Genomic DNA, 14,364 nt, shown 5'->3' with positions numbered 1-14,364 from the left:
CACTCATGGCTAATTTGATGTTTTTTGGGGGAGAGAGGGGAGAAGGGAGGGTAATTTCATGGTAAACCATAATTACTAGTACAACTACTACGTTAATTGCCAATCCAATCTGAGGGGGTAGCTGAGGCTCAAATCAGCCTAATTAGAATTCTATTTGTTCATAACAAATAAGCAGTAATTGCTAATTGGATCTAGTCTACAAATGGGAACCATTTGAAAGTGTGAATTTAATGTCAGTTTGTGTTTAATTTTGGCCATTTCATACTTGCATTAGGCTGACAGTCTAGCACAGAACTGAACAGAGTAGACATCTAAGTCCTCCAAGTCTTCTACTGCTATTAGCTTCTAGTGGCACAGACCCCTGGCAAAACAGAGGACTTGATAAAGCAACCTATAGCTTGTATGTTGAGTGTTGAGCTCTTTTGAAAACCTAGTTCCAGCTAGAGGTGCAATGCATAGAAAATTTGGTCCTAAATGAATTGCCTACAGCTATATGGTAACTCAATCACCATGTAGAAATATACTTTTGACTTTCAGGTCCCTGTTCCTCACCTTTTCTAATAAAACCACACTCCTTCCCAAGTTAAAAATTTCATATTCATTATTTGGGTCATTCATGGCTAGACACCATGATTTCTGATTGACGCCAAGTAAAAAGAGTAACTATCATTACGATATACTGATAACTTGACTCCAGCTGTATATCCAATATGTATTTAATCACAGGCATAACACAAGTATATTTTCCACGCTTCTTCCTCACAGTTTACTGACCTAAATACCTGAGATATTCTTGCAGGCCTGAAAAAACACTAGCAAGCATAAAGAAAGCATTATAGAAGTATTTCTTCGGACATTTTCCCTTCTTTTTTTCTCTCTAGGAGCTCCACTAGTTAGTAATGGCAATACTATGTTAGAAGTCATTCTGACTTCTGATTGATATACATGTTCAGCTGATTTGAGAATTAGACCATTATAGTTATGAAAATTTAGTCAAAGATTTTTCATTTCCAATGAACCTTACCATTCTATTGTTGTCTATTGACTACCAACAGGGAACAGAAGGTTTATTAATTACAGCAGGTGTCGCAGCAGTAGCTTTATAGCTTATGAGTCCCCTGAAAAACCTATGGGTAAGAAGCAGCTGTGGGAATTAGAACAAACAGCACCTTGTAGCATCAATCTGAAGTCTTGTAGCTCTTTTTAATGAATAAGAGTAACGTTAACTGCAAGACTGACTGGCCAAAAGACAAATATCCTCTCCAAATCCTATCCAAAAAGTTTCTCCTTAGTATAGTCTAAAATCTTTAATATATTAACATGTTACTCTTTACAAAAGTAAGAGAGTTCTCTGACTTCTAAGCATATCCAAATATATGGTAGATACATGAAAAAACAAGTGTCAGGGTATTTAAACCTGCCAGTAGCAGTACATACTCCTAGCTGCAGCTAGTCACAGTATAATATATACTTTGGAGTGGATGGATCAGTAGCTCCTCTTTGCCCCATTTTTAGCTCTTTTTTGCAATTTGGAATCCTTCAGAGAGAAATGCAAGAATTCCTTGGGGTTTTTTAGATAAGCTTCTGTTCTCATAGCTTCTGGGCAAATACCTCCTTATTTGCAAGAGGGCTTAGGGCCCTGGGAACCCAGCGAGGGGCAAGTGGAGGAGCTGCTCACACTCCTTCTTACCAAGCTAAAAATCACTTTTTCTATCAATCAAACCCTACATGAGGCCTGCTTCAACTTACAGGCTCCTCACCTTTGTATTACGATCCTGCTAGTCACTGTCATGGCAACCACAGAGGCCATTCCAGCAGAGAAAACTGCCTTGGCGATTAGAAGGGAGCCTGTGGACTGGGAACCCCTGCTCCGGAGTTACAGTCCTGTGGAGGGGATCACAGGGCAAGGGTAAAGAACGAGACAGTACAGTGGGAACTTTGCACGATAACTGCCAGTAAATTTTCTGCAAGTAAAAAAACCCAAAAACCAACAACCTGGAAAGGATAGTGGTTTCCTCAAAGACGAATCTGGGTGCGGAGAGCCCTTCTGGCTGCAGCTAATGGGAAAGACTGCATAAAGATCCAGTCCCTACCGTTCCAGAAATGCTACCCCCTTCTCGTTACACAAGCCTCCCTTAGCACCTACTGCTGATGTTCCCCACATATACTTTGGAGAATCCTCAAAGATATTTGTGTCCTTCACCACATTCCCCCAACTGCCTATGAAGATGCATAACAGTTCCGGGAAAACAAACATTATCATCCTGGAAAGCTCACATAACTTACTGGGAGTTTATTCAAAGTTCTGGTTTAGATTAGGCTTTTATCAAACTGTTTCTGATACTATAGAAGACGGCTGCACTTTGATTTCTTGCATCTTCTTTTTATTACCCAAACTTGTATTTACTTGTCCTTCTCTTATGAAGCTCCTAAGAATCAAAGATAGCTTTAAACCATAGAAAATACATGTTCTCTAATGTCTGGGGACTTTCATGTGAAAATGTCTTCAGGAAAAGAGAGAATTTCCTGCATGAGTAAACTCTTCACAGCAGTCTATAGATAATGTTGCCTAATTGTCCTGGTTTCAGCTGGGATAGAGTTAATTTTCTTCCTAGGTTTCCATATACCCTGAGAGTTGACATTATCAACCATAGGAGGCTTCCATTTGCCTTTCATCTCCATCTTTATAGCCAGCCTTGAATACTTCTGTCCTTTTGCCCAAAGAGGACTGACAGCAACAACTGTAAAGTAACTGATTAAGCAGCCCAATTCCCTACAGAAAAAGCTCATTTCATCTTTTGGAACATAGTAACTGCATTTTCTTGTTGTTTGCTTACAGAAATCACTGCCAACAGGAGAGTGTCCATAATGTCTCATTTTGATGTTTTGCAGCATTGGGACTGATCAAAGTCTCCCAAGAGCTTTATGGCTATAGATATAGCTTCTGCTATAGATACATCTGTTAAATGGTCCTTTATATGTGATATTAAACTTAGAGCATTTTGGCAACATCTGATGTGATTTATCTGTGGCAAATTCTGAAGGAATAAAAATCAACCCAGTTCCACTCTAAGCTTTTCAAAGTTTCTGCTTTTATTGCTTATTTAAATATTTTTACTTACAGAAAGTCCCAAGTTTACTTTCATAGTTGTACACTTCTTAACATTGCTGGCTCTCTCTCTTGGATGGAAGAAAAAGGTTCTGTGCATTATAGTGCGCCTCAGCACCTCAGGCTTGATTTCTAGTTTACAGACACTTCTGCTACTAAGAATTTTGCCACAAATGCCGATAGCCATTTTTTTTTTACGTGAACCCTGGCTAACTGATGGGATTGATATGTAAGTGTCAAGCCTGAGCTGGTAGTGTTTGATACTACACAATGGCTGTTGAGTGACCTGTACAAAAGGGGTTGGTTGGTCACAGCACAGTTCCGCACGTGGGCTCTGTCACCTGTCTTGTCAGAGGAGGGAACGTTTGAAGTCAAGGGCAGAGGTGAAACTTTAAACCCCAGCGTGTGGTTGTTTTCATCTTCCCAGATGAAGGCTAAAGCTTACAATTCTGGAAAACAATAATTTATCTTGAACTAAATGTTTATTCAGCCTGAGGTGGATCCTCCTCTCTCTGTCAAATTTAATATTGATTCATTTCCTTAGTGGCTCATTGCAATGCACTCTCCCTTGGTCATTCCTTGTTCTGTGCCCATGTCCTGCAATTGCTTAGTAGCCCTACTCTGGTGTAACACAGGTTCTTTGTTCTAAACTATCCTGTAGCATCATTATCCTATGCACTTCTGCTTCTTCGGCATGTCAGGCTCCGTATGTGAGTGGTTAGCATGTGTGTTAACAAATTTCACCTCAGTTTCCCTGATCTTAAAATTTACACTTTTTTTTCAGAAGCCAGTTGCTTGACACTTAAAAAAATAAGGCATCCACTAGAAACAGTTTACATTTTTTTTCATACATGGAGTGAAAAAGAGCAAGACATGTAGTACTCAAGAAAATATGAAAATCAATTTTTTTCTCCATTAACCATAACTGTTATATCCTGAGTCACAGCAGGAAACACGGTGCCTCACTGTCTTCGAGCAACGAACCACAGGAGTGACTGTCACGGTCACCTTCTAGCAAAGGATTTTGTTCCTCAGACACATTTCTCCCATAATAGCAACAGTCCAATGACAAGAAAAAAATAGCTTCTTCCCTTACTCCCAGACAACAATCTGGCAAACACACTTATAATTTGCTGAAGGGGCCTGCAGTGTGTAAGTTATAAACATAAAATAAAAGCAATTGAGGATACAGCCATGAGGCAAAGGTTGTAGCTAGGGAGAGGGGAGCATGAATTCAGCAAATCTGTGGAGAGCCTTGCCCCTGGACCCAATGGCCACACAGGACTCAAGGAGCCTGAAAGTGCACCAGCTCCTGAGCTTGCCCATGTTTTCCTGTTGCAAAAACAAGTCTTCACATTTCTCTTTTGAGTAGCCCAGAATAATTGTCCTATCTGAAGCTGTGATTCCCCTCACCCTTTGCCATTAGCTGTAGTGTAGGGTGTCTGAACTTGTTTGCTTTTGCTAACTGAACACTAAGGCATTGGCCTTTCCTAAAAGAATTGGTCCAGCTGGGAATTTATTCACTACTTCATCTAAGTCCACTTAGATGTGGACTTCTTTCATGCAAAGGAGTTCTTCACTGTTTTTCCTTGCCATTCAGCTTGAAAGCATGCTCCCCGGCTCTCAACTGCAGCTTGGAGGTTGTGCAAGCAAATCTTGCCAGTGGGTCTATGGAATGGACACTGCAAACTTATATGGAAACGCTCACATCCACCCAGCAGTGGACAGTAGCTATAATTAAGTGATTTTTTTTAAGTGCAAAACAGAAGAATAATGGAGCTTCTTGATAAAGCATCTGCACACTTTTATTCTATTTTATTTATTTACTTTTAAGTGGAAGGAGGGGAGGGGGAAGGTAGTATTTAATTTAAAACTTAGCTACAACTTTACAGTTAAAAATTAGGGTCATTTTACTAAGAATTGCAGGTAGACGTCTCCACCTCGTGGTGTGAAATTGAAGTAGCTTTAGAAAAACTAAAATGATATTTTATGCAAAGGCAACATGTTAAATTCACCTTTGTAAATTATTTTCCAAGGCAAACTGTGCTTGTCAGCAGTGTGCTTATGCAAAAAGGCAGGGAGGAAAAAGGTTTTATGGAAAATCGACCACATATATACATATATGATGGTGCATCGTATAACATAAGCATGCTGCACTCAGTTACCCTTTCTGTATACGATGATCCATATCTTGCACAGCATGAATAGCTTTCTGATGCCAGGTTTAAAGCATTCTTGTCTTTTAACTATTTCATTTGTTTAAAAAAAAAAAGTGTTTAGGACTGTTCTGTGTAATTTAATACAGAAAACAAGGCCTAAACCCTCAACTTTTCCTCAAGCCACTGTTACTTAAGTATTTAGGCTTTTAAAAGCATTTATAGGTATAGCTTGATTAACTCTGTGCAATTCTGGAACATATATGATTTTTCATAACCGTATTCTGGACAGCTCACAATCATCTTAGAATTAGCTTATATACCCAGATCCTGTCCCCCTGCTCCATCCAATTTATTGTTTCCAACTGGTAAGCTCCCAGTTTATAATAGAAATTCTTGTTTGGCAAATTCATTTGCCTGATCTATAAATTGTTATCTGATTTTTGTAACTGTAATTCTCATGATAAAGTAATAATCCATCAGAAGAAATAAAACTAATCAAAGATCAGAATGGCTCAGTTTTCTCAGGCTATTAAGCAAGCATCCACCACTTGCTAAAGGCACGCATGTGCTTTGACCTAGAGGATAGCTAAAATCAGGCTTTCCAGAGCACAGGAATCGCCAGCCACAGAAATGGATTGTAATGTGGGATTGATAATATGTCCTACTGGTTATTAAGTCTTCCTTTGTACTGACTATGTTTCCTAACTTTACATCAGCATCCTTTGTTCTTACTTTTGGCATTTAATAAGGTCTTGGTGTCACATTAGTCAAATACATAATAAAGCATCTGTTTATATTGTGTGTATAAATACACCAAGAAATGAGGATACAGAAAATAGAAGTACTACAAAGATGATTTACATAAAGGAACACAACAGATCAGTGGCCAAATCGAGATGAAAAAACAGGTCTTAAGTGCCAATTCATGAGCCACATTGTTTCTATAGAAACAAAAAATCTAGCAGTTGATCTGAGGACTTTGTGGTTTTACACACTTCTAATTGGTTAATGAGCACTGGGTGTGGGAGGCTTTAGACTACACCCAGTCTCCAGGTGTAGGGCTAATCATTGCATTTTGTTTCCACTTACACTGATGGGATGGTGACTTGTAAATACTACTGGAAAACAGATAATTCAAAATTAATTATCAAAAAATTATCAAAAATCCATTTTTCTCAGTCTTAGCCTCTTTCAAAACATACTTTTCCCATGTAAGATGACAGACTGTAGAAGAGTCCCAAAATACCTTCTAATTTTCTACGTGATACTCCAAAAAATGAAAAAAACCCCGGCCTTTTCATTATATATACTTGAGAAACTTCCTCTGAATTTCCTTTAGAAATTACTCATTTGGAACGAACCTCTTGGGGGATAGATTATCAGGCAATGGAACAAGGAATGTACGGTTCAAGGCTTTGGCTACAGAAAAAATTACCAAGAGGAAGGCCAGCACATAACCTCTGCTCCCACAAGCAGATACCACCTGCATCCATCAGGGGCTTTAGTTTCAGTACACGTGCTGAAGCGCTAATTAGTGTAACTTTGCTTTTCATGGGCTACATAACTTGCAATGTTTCGAAAACAGTGGAATTGATGCGCAATTAAATTTAAGCCACGGTTACATTGCATTTACAAAGGCTACCAGTAGAGGGAGATACTCTACCACTAACAATTAATTCCTTCGCAGCAGAAATTAACCGGGGAGACGGGAGTTTAAACGGAACAGAAATAGGTCCTCGTTGCTCTAGCTCTAAGATGTAAGAAAACACAATACAATAACGGTAATGTGTTCTGTGGTTTCAGGAGAATTCCCTAACGAAATGACAAATGGTAACTGACTGAACTTTAATTACTATACAGGATTCCGTAGAACATCTTTAACACCAGAATTTATGCTGATCTCTTCAAAACTATAAACATCCTATGACTATATTCCTAATAATAAGAATTCAAAGAATACTTTTTTAAATTTAGGCAAATTAAAAAAAAAAAAAAAGAAAAGAATTTCAGTGTCCATAACAGTCATTCAGCATAGGAATGAATTCTGGCTCTTCTGAAAATCTTTTCCAGAATTTTCATTTAATTGCATTTAGTTCAGCTAGCTCCAGTGAAAGAGATCATACAGAACAATGACAAAAGCAGCAGCAAAGGGTAGTCTCAAGAAAAGTAGTGTAGAAATCTTAGCACTGAAGAAATTTAAAAGCTTATCACTTGGCAGATAATCCTATAAATTTATTTATTAGGATCTCCAGAAACAGATAGGATTCTTATTACAACAAAAACTCAAAATGAAAATATTGCACTCTGTCCCACCTCAAAATGCATGAACGATGCACTAAAGTATAAGTGTAGATTTGTTAATCTATACCCACCAAATGGTTTGAAAGGTTGAATGTTCTGTTCCTATCTGTTCCTTGGGGATGCCATGGTTCCTGTTTCTTTCGTGTGGTCTGATGAAAACAACAGATGAGTTTTGCAACCTGCCAAAAGCTGAGCTAATTTTGTATTTTTCAAAATATTTGCCCGTGACACTCTTTAACTGTTCCTTTGCTGATTCTAAAAAATATTCTTGATTTAATAGAAAGCTTCTGGTGCCTTGGACCTTGTTCAGGACATTCAGCTCTTCATGAAATAGCCACAACAGCATGCACAATGTAAAGACAGGATTCATGATGTTAAAAAAGATGATTTATCAAAGTTTTTGGCAAATAGTCTTTCCTGTCTTAGGGATTAATGTTGTAGCTGAGACAGTACCTGCTTTTATGACCTTTCAAAGAAAGGATATTCCTCATCTTTACATGGCACTGGGCCTCAAATCCAGAAAAAAACTGAAACAGGAGAGACAAGCAAGGAATACAGAAGTTGATGTCTAGACTTGCAAGCAGAGATCTTTGCTGCTTTAGCACATAGCTGCTGAAACAACTGAACATACCTTGCCTCCTGTAATTGCTAAGTCTCAAGACATGGATATATATTTACCTATTTTCATTCATACTAATTTCTTAATAGTAGAGAGAAACTGAAAGACAATGTTTTAAACAAATTGCACGAGAAAATCCCAATTAGGTGGGAACAGATCCAAGGTACAAGAAAAACACACCCATCCTAGAATTTACAGCATCACATTTCCCAGTTTCAACAACAGCAGCACCACCAATTTTTTTGAGGGTTTCATGTCAATTTTTTTAGGAACAAGACATTGTCAATGTTTCTCTGCCAGAGGTTCTTTCTCCAGAGCTGAAATAATATTGCTAGTTGCTTACTTGTCTTCTGCAGACTTCGATTTTTTTATCATCTACTTTCTTATCTACTTACACAGTTGGACGAGGTAGCAACTACTTCAGTGAGAAGAGCTGGGATATTGTTTTTACCCTGGTACAAAAGAAGTACCGGGGAAAAACAAACTGAGAAATGGTTAGACAAAGATAGAGCTCATTTATTCAATATAATTATTGCAGATGCAACTGAGTTCTTCCTGCGAGCGAACCCACTGAATTCAGTTAAGCCAAGTTTGCCATCATTTGCCTGTAACTCTGTCCTGGTTTCGGCTGGGATAGTTAATTTTCTTCCTAGTAGCTGGTACAGTGCTGTGTTTTGGATTTAGGATGAGAATAATGTTGATAACACACCGATGTTTTAGTTGTTGCTAAGTAGTGCTTACACTAGTCAAGGACTTTCCACTTCCCATGCCCTGCCAGCACAGCCAGCACAGCTGACCCAAACTGGCCAAAGGGATGTTCCATACCATACGACGTCATGTTCAGTATATAAACTGGGGGGAGTTGGCCAGGGGGCAGTGACTGCTGCTCGGGAACTGGCTGGACATCGGTCAGTGGGTGGTGAGCAATTGCATTGTGCATCACTTATTTTGTATCATTATTATTATTATTTTCCCTTCCTTTTCTGTCCTATTCAATGGTCTTTATCTCAACCCATGAATTTTACTTTTTTTTTTCCTATTCTCTCCCCCATCCCACTGCAGGGGGCAGGGGGTGAGCGAATGGCTGTGGTGTTTAGCTGCCTGCCGGGTTAAACCACAACAAACTCCTATCACACCTTTCATTTCTAAAATCCAAAGCCCTTGTTATAGTAAACATAGTAATAAAACCAGCTAAAAACCAAAACAAAAAAAATTATCTTTCAAACAAAAAGCATTAAAACTGACAGATTATGCATTGTATAAAGTGATTGAGCAGTTTCCAGCTAGTGTTTTTGCCTTTTAATATTTCTGCAAACTTAAAGCTGGCCACCTCTTTCTTCTGCTTTTTGCTTCTACTGCTCTCTGTCCTAAGATAAATTATCATGTAAATGTCTCTGAACACATCTTGATGTTTCCTGTACCTGAAGGAGTTTTTTTTTCACTGCTGTGAAGCCATCAAATTTAATTAATACCGGAAATATTGACTTAGTGCTAAGAGAAATATTATCATTAAATTAGAAATTCTTGTAGTAGTGATGCCAGCTCCCCATCTGCAGAGCAAGTCAGACACTGGATCTCAGTAAAAGTATCAGATAAGACTGTGGAAGGAAAAAAGCCTTAATAGTTCTGCTCAGTGGTTTGACCGTACAGCTCCTGCCAACTAATGAAGGCTATACTAGCACCCTCCGATCTCATAGGGAATCAAACTGTGAAGGTCATAGAGATGCCTTTAAAAATTTAGGGGAAAATCTGAGGAAGTTAAGGAAAGTGAAACATTCAAGCAGCAGCAGCAGGATAGAAGTTGAAGACTGCAAAAAACTGGATAGATGAACCAAAACAGAGCAGTAGGGGATGAAGAGATATAAATGGAGGAAAAAAGCAAGGTATTTTAAAATAATGTTGTGTTCAGAGTGAGCATGTTATTGCATGTACTTCTTTAATTTGTAGCAAATTAAGTAGAGAGGTTGACAAATGTGAGAATGTACAAGTGTTTTTGTAGGAAAGGAAAGGGCAGATCAATCAGAAAATCACTTCAGTCTATTTGGCACTGTGAACATTACAAGCATATTGTCAGGAGAATGTCAGATTCAATTTGCAAATGACTCACCACAACAAAGAGTAAATAAGTAGCACATACAATTCTTCAGTCCGTGCTTTAGCTGCTGTGGATATGAACAAATAGGAAAGTACGCATTCTGTTCAATTTATGTTCGGCTAGTTTTATTGACTCTGCCAATCCTCGAGTCAAAGCAGCTAGATTACATGGCAACAATCCTAACCTGGCACACAACATCTGGGTTGGGAAGAAATTAAATAGCATAGCATGGATTCAATCACCTAATCAGGTGAAAGATCCCCACATGCTATACTATAGTCACTTCTCATGATTGCTAGAGTATCAGTTTTGAATAAAGTAATACGAAGGAAAACTAGCCAGACAAAACTTCCAAACTAATGCAGAAACAACACTCAGTCATTTTTCTCTTTTTTTTTAACCAACAATTTGGAACGGAACAGGTGAAATAAGATGTGGAGAAGAAAAACTCAAATCATTAAATCAATATGAACTTAAGTATTTTAATAAGATCACTCTTGAGATACAGCTTTTAAGTGTACCATATTTGCATAGCAAAGGAACCATCCAGAGGAGAACGAAATGTATACATTGAATAGAGTTGTACCCTGATTCTGTGGTAAGTTTAGTTAATGTATCAGAAGCAACTGATCACCTTGATTCAATATTCTTGGCCATTAGGTTGCCTGTATCTCTCAAAGATGCAGCTACAACATTAATCTAGATTAACAGGCTCAAAAATTGTATGTTCACAATTTGCTCACAAAAACATTTCTTTTATATGATTTTATAGTTTCAACCCATCATTCATCTTGAATGGCTTGTTCTCAGATCATGTGCTGAGCTAAGAAAGCATTAATTCCATGGATATTCCCTTCAAATCACCTTTGTGTGCAAAAGAAATCAAGACTCTTGCAGTATGTGACAAATACATTGCCTCAAAACTCAAGAAATGCAACAGAAACCTGGTTTGATCTACTTACGAATTTTGCAACTGTAAAAATGATTTTATGATGAAAACATGGCCAAAACCAGATAATAGTATTGTCTTTTTTTTTTTTTTTTTAGTGTACTGTGCTTTTGGTAAAACTTTTCAGGGCTAAAAGCATTAATTACTCACATAACCTAAGATATCATTATACTACTTCAGACTGAGAAGCTGGTTCTCTCCAACATTATTTCCCTGACATTACATATAATTTCTGCTTGAATGCTCCTACAAACTGACTGAAAACCTGTTCCTAGAAGTTTTAGGGAGAAGAGAGATAAATATATCATACAATCATGATATCACTGTTACAAAATAGCTGGTTTTTTTTTTTTTTTTTAGAAGGAATGCAGACTTTCTCACCCTCTACATCTCCTCCACCAAATTATCAAAAACCTAATACTGATTTCCTGCAAATACAGGCCTTTTAAACTGGACTAATTTGTCATATGGCATTTCAGCAAAATGCAAGTTAACGTTTCCTGACGTTTTGTCCAATATCTAATGTCTTTTAATATAGCTCTTTAACCACATAGCTCTTTAACTTTCATTGGTAGGAGATAATTTTTCCTTTCTAGGTACACTGCCTCTATTAGTCTAAGCTTTATGCTTTTTCTGCTCTTTTATTCCTTCAGAATGGCTAAGAAAACTATTAAAATGACTGATAGACCCAAAGAGCCCATCTTTGGGCTTGGCATTTCCTTTCTAACTCTCATTGCTGTTTTAGCCTGCTTCTCCTTTCCTTCACAGGTCTTCACTGTTTCTGTCCTTGACACACCCCTCTCCAATCCTCTGCCCTCCGCTGGGTCTCCTGCGGTGGTTCAGATTCAGCAAAGCTCTCAAGTGCCTAATTCTCCCCTCTTCTCTCTCCTGCTTCGTGCTTCACTCTCTGTATGTTTACTACCTTACCTACCACACATTTTTTCTATCCACATAGACTATAATTTCTGCAGCACACACTGTTTGTGTACTGTTTAGCATGATGGTATAGACATCCCTATTCTCAATACCTACAAACCAATAGTCACAACAAATGTGATAGCAATTTTTAGGACGTGCAGTGTTCTGCAAAACCAGCTGCTGTGATTATTATTCACATAGATATATCTGTGTCAGACATTAAACTCTACTACTGCCTGTAGTGTAACCCAGAGCTTCATATGAACTGCAGTGTAGATACATCCTTATATACCACATTAGCTACTTAGGGATACAAAATGAGGAACGGATAGAGAACTCAGAAGTTCTGTCTCCTAGAATTCAACTATAATTATAGGCCACTTCCTTTTTAATAAGTAGGCCAGATCTTGTTATTAAGGAGTAAATCTTCCCTCAGTGAATTGCTTGATGTCTCTATGCCTCAGTTAACCCATTTCCAAGCTTCACTGGCCAGTTGTTTCCCTCAGAAGCGAAAATGAGCTTTAAGTCGCACCATCCTGTCAAGTTCTTTGAGCTCCCCATATATAAAATAATCTGCAAAACTGGAAAGGCCTTAGTGTGTGAGCAGGCCCTTAGGGAGACTCACTCCATCACTGACTCAATGCAGGCTCCGAAGTGCTGAAAATCCCTGCTGCAGCTCTACTTCCTACCATGGGATGTATCTGATGAAACTCACTACAGCTGAGACCTTTCTGCAGTGTATGCTAAAGCCATTTATTCTTGCAAAAAAGTTTTTCTGCTAGCATGGGACTTCACTTTCTAGAGAACTCATGTTGACTACAGTGGAAAAGACAATGAATGCTGGAGGCTGAATTGTCTTCATAAGTGCACATGCAGTTAAAAGAGGCCTGAGATTCAATTTCAGTATTTTCAGTTTGGTGCTAGTTTCAGCACTTTTCTGTTCTCCAGGCAGACAAGCAATGGTGCTAAATCCTTGTCCATGTGAGTCAACAGCTATGTCCTACTGACTTCAGCAGGTGTAAGCTTAACAATCAGATGTAGGAGATATCACCTAGTCAGTACAAAGTTTCTGCCTCAGGTCATACTGGATTGGCTTTTACTCAGCGGTAAAAGGAAAATACAGTCTCCAAAAGGAAAATACAGTCTCGCTCTCTATGGCTCTACTTCTTCAGCCTCTGGAAAGCTATTTAACTTGTTTCTGCCACGTAAGAATAAGAACTGTAAATATTCATGAAACACGTCTGCCAAATGCCCCTGAAAATGAACTTCAGAGATACTGGGTATTATGATCCATTCTTGCAATACTTTAATATGTCAAAAATGCCCAGCAGATGAGGCAAACCCAGGTCCAGCTCCAACCTTTTATTTAGACTCCCCATCCTCCCTCTTCCCTGTTCATGTGTCAATGCCAACACATTATTTTAGTTTCACAGTCTTATGAAAGCAGAACAAATATGAGATTGCCAAATGACCAATACTATATATGAGAACAGCTCAGGAGGAGTAGCTCAGTGAATAGTCAACAACAATTTTTCCTCACATTGCAATGACTTTTGTGTGGCAGAAGATGACTTCTTAATGGAATATTGAACTGTCTCCAGGAGCACCTGCTGTGCCAGCAAGTGTAATCTTGTATCAGTATCAGTGCACTTATCACTGGGTCTATGCTGATACAGCAGCTTCAGGCAGCAGTATAATTTTTTTTCATCTCTATTTCTGAATGTTTTGCTGCAATGGCTTTTAACCTAACATCACATTCATTCTTTAGGGAAATGCTGCTATTCATCAGATATACAACATTTGGGAGCATTTGCAAGGGAGGTTCTAGGCAGAGGGCAGCACAAAAGCTCACACATAATCCCTTGGAAACCGAACTTTGTCATCCTGCAGTGCTGCAGTTTCCTTCAGAAATTATTCTCCCTTCTTGACTGAGAGAATCTGTACCAACAGTCTTAGCTTGGTGCTAGTGAATGTTCATTCCTAGCACTGCAACTTGGAGAGAATTCAAAGCACAAGAAACACGATTAAGAGGCTATAGCGATTGACTTAGAGGAAAGATTAAAAGTCTGAAATACATCTGGCTTGTGTTTAAGATGGCTTATCATAGATACTACAAAATTTTAAAACTCGCTTGAATAATTGCTCTCCACCTGTGCAGTGCCAACAGGTTGTTAGTCAGAATAATGAGATGGAGTCAGTAAAAGTGAGAACTGA

Source organism: Pygoscelis adeliae, unplaced genomic scaffold (assembly GCF_000699105.1).
Source record: "Pygoscelis adeliae isolate BGI_AS28 unplaced genomic scaffold, ASM69910v1 Scaffold421, whole genome shotgun sequence".
NCBI lineage: Eukaryota > Metazoa > Chordata > Aves > Sphenisciformes > Spheniscidae > Pygoscelis > Pygoscelis adeliae.
Note: the sequence above shows the minus strand (reverse complement) of the source record.